Below are 8,840 nucleotides of genomic sequence, written 5' to 3'. Positions count from 1 at the left end.
TTCAATCTTTCCACCAGAAAAAAAAATATCTGTTTACTTCTACTATTAGCTTGGGGTGATACTATTCTTAATTCTACCGTGTCCTTATATTGCTATTCATATTAATATCCACGGTTTGTAAACTCCGTGTTGTTATTGGACTTTATATTTTCTCTTACATTTTGAAACTCTTTTCCTTTTTATTCTTTTCTCGATCTCTAGTAAAGCGAACGGTCCAGAATTCGTAAGTATGGAACTTCGAATGAACTACATGTTCTAAACAAGAAAGAACGTAATAGCATGATTTGATTTGTCAAATTACCAGAATCACTGAGAATAGAACTATTAAGAATATATGTTCTTGATATGTTCAGAAGTTAAGCAGAATGAAAGAGTTATGTAACATGGCACATGATGACGTTATGATCTATGAATCATCACGTTCCATTAGAAACTCAGCACGACTTACTATAGTATAATCACGTTGATCAAGTGTCATTATATTATACTAACTCATGCATCAGTTCCCAACATTACTTTAATAACATTCATATTTTAAGCTCGAAAGTTTACAGAATATAGAAACTAACAGTTTCTATATGATGTAACATTGATAGTACGAAGAGATTAATGATTTCAGGTAAGAGTAGTTATAAAAATATCTTCAGAAATATGGAGGATATTTATAATGAAAGATACGATGATATCTTGGAATTTATAATATCGAAGGATGGTGAAGAAAAATTGTCCGCAAGAGTTTGGAGTCAAAAGCAAGGTATTCATTAATGAATTCAGCAAGTACTGAATCATTTAGATTCTTTGAAGTCAAACTTATTCTTTGTGATTTGTCCATGGCTTCCTTCATAGTTTGCTCAATTAATTTTTCAGTTTCAAACTTTTTCTGAGCTTTGCCAACCTACAATCCTTTATTATCAATCTTCTGACGATTAAGGTCGTTTACGGTTTTCTACGATTTCTGCTGCTTCATTCAGCTTTTTCAACATTCAGAGTATTTGATTTGTAGACTGAGTGCTTTTCAGGATTTCAGATGAAAGATCATAATTCTAAGAGATAAATGTTATATATTTACATATAACTGTTGATGTGGAAACGTTACGAGGCTCACAATACAAATTTGCTGATTCCCAGTAATTGGTATGGCAATTCTCGTTACCAGATGTGGATGAGAATATGATGAGACTTCAATAGATAAATGTAGTGATTTTTCGGAGAGATTTAAGCCAAGGAGCAACGAGGTTGCTGGTACGTCTACTGATAATATGGTGGAATATAAAAGGTTCTCCGGTAACAACAAAAGAGCACGCATATATATCAAGATTATAATAAGGTTAATCCGAATAAAAATCGAAGTTGACTTGCTGAAGCTGTGACAAAATTGACTAATTTTGGAAAGGGATTACAATGTTATTTTCGATAATAACAACGCTAAAAGAGCTAGCACAGATACGTGTTAAAGTTTACTCAGGTTCCAAGTGTTTTCAAGTGTATAACTATATGTATCAATCTTTTCTTCCGTAGATGAAGTGGGGGTGGTTCATCTTCTCGATTGAGGTGTTTTCAAGAATCATGAAAGGTTTGAATGCAGATTGTAATCGTTAAGATACAAATGATGTTTAAGATGAAATCAAGTGGCAAACTTGAAGAATTGTTTTGTTTCATATGTTATAATCAATATTTTAATTCATTTTAATTGTCCAATCTTGATAGTCCACCGTTGACAGTCCAATAACATATATAATTTAATATATAATATTTGAATTAATTAATACGTATCGTGACCCGTGTACATGTCTCAGACTCGATCACAACTCAAACTATATATATTATTGTAGAATCAACCTCAACCCTGTATAGAGAACTCGATCATTACTGCATATAGAGTGTCTATGGTGATTCTAAATGATATATATAGATGCGTCGATATGATATGTCAAAACCTTGTATACGTGTCCCGATATTTAAAGTGCGTAAAATAAATAACAGAAAATTAAATAACGATAAATAAAGTGCGTAAAGTAAATAACAGAAATTAAATGACGATAAATAAAATTGCGAGAATGTAAATTGCGATAAATAAAAATGTAATCAGTTAGCTAGGAACAATTAGTTAGGAACAGTTAGCGTGGATTCTTAACAAAATTTCTCATAGTTAATTTGTTTGTTTCTAACAAATTTTATTTTGTCAAATGTTTTCTTCATTATGCCACTTCTTGGATTCTGATAATCAAAATCCAAATATGAAACTGGATGAATATGGTTATTCTGTGGTAAGCGGATTCGTATCCCTGTAGATGTAAGTAGGATGGTAAATGAATGTTGAATCAGATTCGAAGAATGTACAGTGTAACTTATTATTGTGAAATTTGAATATTCCTCGGGTATTACCTACCCGTTAAAATGTTTTCACAATTAACACTTTGTACAAAAGAATTTTTAATTACAATCCTTATGAAAATATATATATACATATATATTTTCTTTAGATGTAATCATGGATTTAATGAGTTAATATAATGTTAATCTCATCTGATTTTCGGTTGGAACTGGAATGAATAATCTCCAAAACTTTAGAGATTACATAATCGCAGTGAAGAAAGAAGATAATAGATGTACAACGATACGTAGAACGATGATTATACTTGAAGTACAGATGGTGATATTGAGGCATGGATTGTTGATGATACTGGTGTTGTTATTGATGGTACTGTTGGTGCCGGTGATGTTGCTGAAGCTGATAAATTTTGCACCATATTCTCCAAATTGATTACTCGAGCGCAAAGTTCGCTAACTTCTTCTATTATTCCGGGATGATTGTCGGTCAGAACGAGTGGATGAATAAGGTTTTGAATTTGAGATAGTATATAATCGTGGAGAGATACTCTGAAAATGAGTGTGAAAATGGTGGTTCGGATAGGTTCGACGATAAGTGCATCAGGTTCTTCACCAAGTGGTGAAGTTGATTGGTGGAAAGGATTGCCTTCTTCTCGTCTCCATCGGTTAAGTCGACTACGAACTAATCAGATGAATTGGTTGATTCATTCCGGTGACACTGCTTTCGGAGTTTAGGTGAAACTCCATATCGAAATAGCTGTCGGAATCCGAGGAATTCGAACTAGTTGAGGGATTCATCTCGTACGATTAGATGAAGGATTTTCGATAAGAAATAGATTATAGGATGTAGATTAGTACCCTGCAATACATAATTTACATATGCATATATAATACTAAAATCCCATAAGTTACGGAGGAATCTACGGAAGCTGTCAGGCAAAGGTAACAACAACAGATATGCTAAGATATGAATTTATCTATACACTGTCTATGCAATAGCGGCAGTAAGACGTGTCTAGACTTTAAGGATGATAAGCAAGTAATTTTCAACACGAAATGATAAGCAAAACTTTTGACATGCAGACACGGTCGAAGTCCAGACTCACTAATGCATCCTAACGACTTATCAGTTATACACACTAATGCAGACCTGGTTCGCTAAGACCACCGCTCTGATACCAACTGTAAATACAGTGGGGACAACCACCGTCCCACCCAGTGCCTTCCCAGCTAACCGCCTGGTGACCAGTGAATGTACCTCAGATACTGATTTTAGGGCCTGCCTCTCGGCTACTGCCAACCCTCGTAAGGGATCGCAAGGAGTAAGAGCCAATGCTTCGTCACAGGTAACACTGTGAGAACCTCCTTTACGACTAACCCGCCACACATGGACGGCGTTATACCAGCTCTAATACCAACTGTAAAGACCCGTCCTAATCCATTCGGACGAAGTCTATATCGATTATAAATGATTCACAACAGTTGATTACATCGCGAGGTACTTGACCTCTATATGATACATTTTACAAACATTGCATTCGTTTTTGAAAAGACAATCTTTCATTACATCGAAAGTTGACAGGCATGCATACCATTTCATAATATATCCAACTATAATTGACTTAATAATAATCTTGATGAACTCGATGACTCGAATGCAACGTTTTTTGAAATATGCCATGAATGACTCCAAGTAATATCTATAAAATGAGCAAATGCACATCGGAAGATTTCTTTTGTACCTGAGAATAAACATGCTTTCAAGTGTCAACCAAAAGGTTGGAATTAGTTTAACATAAATAATCAATTCCATCATTTTAATAGACCACAAGAATTTCATTTCCAGTTCTCATAAATATATGTCTCATGCATAGAGACAAAAATCATTCATATGGATTGAACACCTGGTAATCGACATTCACAATATGCATATAAGAATATCCCCATCATTCCGGGATCCTCCTTCGAACATGATATAAATTTCGAAGTACTAAAGCATCCAGTACTTTGGATGGGGCTTGTTGGGCCCGATAGATCTATCTTTAGAGTTCGCGTCAATTAGGGTGTCTGTTCCCTAATTCTTAGATTACCAGACTTAATAAAAAGGGGCATATTCGATTTCGATAATTCAACCATATAATGTAGTTTCGATTACTTGTGTCTATTTCGTAAAACATTTATAAAAATTGTGCATGTATTCTCAGCCCAAAAATATAAAGGGTAAAAAGATAAATGAAACTCACCTAATGTATTTTGTAGTAAAAATACATATTACGACATTGAATAATGCAGGGTTGGCCTCGGATTCACGAACGTATATCATTTGTGTATTCATTAATATATATATATATATATATATATATATATAATCGTAATCGAATAAATATATATATTATTATTAGTGATGTAATTTTTATATTAGTAACTTATATATACTTCATTAATTAATTAAATGTATTCATTTTATATAAAAATATTAATATAGTTATATTAGTATATATTTAGTTAATATTGTATTAAAATACTTAATTTGTTATATATGAATATCTATATACAAATGTTAATAATAAAAATTTATATTAGGATTTATATATGATGACAACATATATTTATATAATAACTGTTACATTTTATATATAGCTTAGTTACTATCATTTTAACAAAAACATAGTGATATGTATTATTAATATTATTGTAATGTATTTTTTTATGTAAAAAATATATATTTGTCATAATACTGATAATGATACTTATGATAATAATGATGGTGATAATAGTAGTAATAATGATAGTAACAATGTTTATTTTAGTATAAATGGTAGTTTTAGTAAAAAAAAAACTAATTTACTATAATAATATAATGATAAAAATAATAATGTTAATAATAATAATTAGATTTATCAAAAGCTTCGTGTTCATAAATGTATTCAATACTGCACTTGTATTCCTATAATTATAACTATTTTCCATAATGTATCATATCACTTTTATTATTAGGTTCGTTATATGAATGTGGTTGACACGTTCATAATTATATTAATGATGATAACTACGATAATAATACTACTACTAATAATAATAATAATGTTAGTCATGATAATAATAAATTTTAATTGATAATACTAGTGATAATAATAATATCATACTTTACATTAATAATAACAATGATCCTATAATTAATAATAATAACAACTAACATAATGATAGCAAATAATAATAATAATAATTAATAATAATAATAATAATAATAATAATAATAATAATAATAATAATAATAATAATAATAATAATAATAATAATAATAATAATAATAATAATAATAATAAAAAGATGAGACTACCTTAATAAAAATCAGCCTAAAAAGAATATAGTCATCCCAGGGACTCAAACCCTCGACCTCTCGAAACCCGCTAACACCCTACACCATTACTCTGTGACTGTCTTTCTGTTTTAACTCCATAAGTTATTTATATAATCCGTATAACCCATTCATCTTCTTCCTCTTTGACAAAATTAAATCGATCAGAAGTTAACCCATTATGAGAATCAATCACTGAAACATTTTTAGGACTAACAAATAATATATAAACGATCTATATGACTTTGAATTATTTGGAATCGATTAAAAAAAAATTAAAACAGTCTCTGCAGCTTACGGTACTGTTTTAAAAAAAATTGATTTTAAATTTGAGTACGAAGTGGATTATGATTATAACATAAAATCGTTTGTAAATCATATTTATAAACTATTTCAATCCTCAATTACACTTAAATCGTAATAGAAAACACTAATTTAATTGAAGAACAAATGTTTGAATTTTTGACAATAAACTTTGACTCTCAAATTTGAAATCAATATGAAAAATTGAAGATTGAAACTTTCCAGATTCCTTTAGTGAAAGATTTCTAACAAATCTGCATTTAAGGATTTTGAATTTCGATACAAAATTATGTTTTGAGCAAAAAGTGTTCTTAACAGAGGTTCATACCTTCTGTTATTGAAATTTCTGTTTTTATTTTTGAATTGCAAGCTGTAAAGGTTTTGTGTGTGTAATTGAATGATTTCATTACCATTTTCATTTTAATCCTGGTTGTTTGTAGTGTGAGGTAGTCGACAATATCCTCAATTTGTACAGAAAGTAAAATATATAAAATATATATAAAACAGAAATTTGATTTTGATGTTAAACAGATTTTGGCTTTGTGTATATGGACTGGAATCGTTTAAGAGACAAATTTTAGACAAAAGGATAATAAAATATCACATGAGGTTGATTTTAAACAGATTATATGGAATACCAACTTGATATATCAATTAATTTATATTATAATTAATAATTAATAATAAATATATGTGATTAATAATAATTCTGTTAATAAATTTAATAATAATAAGTTATGTCATAAAATCACACTTATATATCAATCTTTCATATTTGCATATATACTTTATATTAATTTTAATAATACAACTATTAATATTTAATATTAACACTAATAATGAAACTAATAATAATAATAATAATAATAATAATAATAATAATAGAAATATGCATATTAATATTAATAAGAATAATGATATTAATAACTTTAAATAAAATGATAGTTTTAATGATCAAGTTAATAATAATACTTTTATCAATCATGATAATAATAAACATTATATAATAATGATATTAATAATAGTAATACTAATAAATATTATTAGTGACTCTAATAATAGTACTAATTATAATAATATCGATTTTATTAATATTATAATAATAACAATATAACAATTCATACATCTTAAATTTTATATCTACATATTATAAAGATATTAATAATACAATAATAATATTAATATTCATATTAATAATAATAATGAGAGTAATAATAATATTATTGATATAACATTTATATTTTAACTTGTAATTACAAATAATATATTAACTTTACACTATGTTATATAATAATATTTATTGAATATTATATATCACAATATATTAATAGTTATTATTAGAATTCATATATATATATATATATATATATATATATATATAATATATATATATATATATATATATATTCATAATAATATATATGTATAATGGTAATTTATTTATTATATTTATTATTTTAATTTTTGAATTCCTAATGTTTAAAGTATACTTTATTAGTTCAAAATATCATGTATATACATATAGTTATGTTTATGTGTTCTTATTTATTTACAACTAGTGTTCGTAAATCGTCGAGACTGGTCAAAGGTTAAATGAATTTATGTAAACTGTTCCAAGAATCTTTGAGACTCAACATTACAGATTTTGCTTATCGTGTTGAAATCATTTGCAGATTAAAGTTTAAATTTGGTCGGAAATTCCCGGGTCGTCACATTAGGTTTTTCTACTTTTTCAGTCTTATCTACTCCTACATTAGGAGCCTCTGATGTACCTATCCCTTTACCCTTATCTTGTTCGGTCGGTTGAATGGGAATATAATCTTCACCGAACTGTTTCTCAGGAGGTGAGAAACTATAGTCATGCTCAAATGGAGGAGGACACTGTTTATAATCACCACTAGTTTCTTTTCCTCCTACATTTTGACAATACTCTAGCACAAAAGCAGACCTCTTATAGATATAAGCCTTATCTCTTTTAGTCTCGTAACTAATCCTAAAGGATTCTTTATTTCGCATAAGCTCATCTATCTCAGTGATCTGTCTCATAATGGTCTGAGTATTTAATAGCACATTCTACTTCAAATCGGTCACCTGATCGTCTAATGTTTTAATTATTTCCCTAAACTCATTTTCCCTAGATTTAAGGTACATATTATCCTCATACTGCTTCTTAAGAAGTTGATTTCCCTTTTGAAGCACATCAATTTCCTGTTCTAAGGCCGTACAGTTATTACAGTTTAGGCAAATGTCAGACAATATTTTAACATGATCCTCTAAAGTCGCACATTTACTACATGTCTTTACAGACTCCCTAAGTTCATGCAGTTGCAAATCTAAGCTAACACAATTATTACAAACAGTATTAGTTTCAGGCGTTACCTTAGAGTTGTTTAAAGAGTCTGCCATAAACGCATAGAGATGTGGAGCCTTCTCTTTAACTTCACCAGACTCTGATTCGGATTCTGATTCCGAATCTGAACTCGAGCTATCCGAACCAAGATCCAAGTTGACCAACCGTTCCTCATTCAATGTCTTCGTCCTAACAGTTGCTGAGTTGCACACAGAAGACTGACCAACATACACACAAGATTTCTTTGAGTCGTCGTCTGAAGAGGATGACTCACTGTCTGTCCAAATGTCTCCATCACTGTGAATGGCCCACTTAAACTTCTCTTGCACCCTCTTGTTTACATACCCTCGACGCAAGTAATTCGCCCAGTACCATGATCTGTCAATCCTATCTTTCATTCTGCATCATAGGCATTTGCATTGTTTATCTCATCCAACACAACCCATCTTTTCCCTTTTTGCCTTTTCTTTTGCTGACTCTTCCTCAGACATTTGAATC

The sequence above is a fragment of the Rutidosis leptorrhynchoides genome, chromosome 9, assembly GCF_046630445.1.
Source record: "Rutidosis leptorrhynchoides isolate AG116_Rl617_1_P2 chromosome 9, CSIRO_AGI_Rlap_v1, whole genome shotgun sequence".
Classification (NCBI taxonomy): domain Eukaryota; kingdom Viridiplantae; phylum Streptophyta; class Magnoliopsida; order Asterales; family Asteraceae; genus Rutidosis; species Rutidosis leptorrhynchoides.
This window is presented reverse-complemented; position numbering follows the sequence as displayed.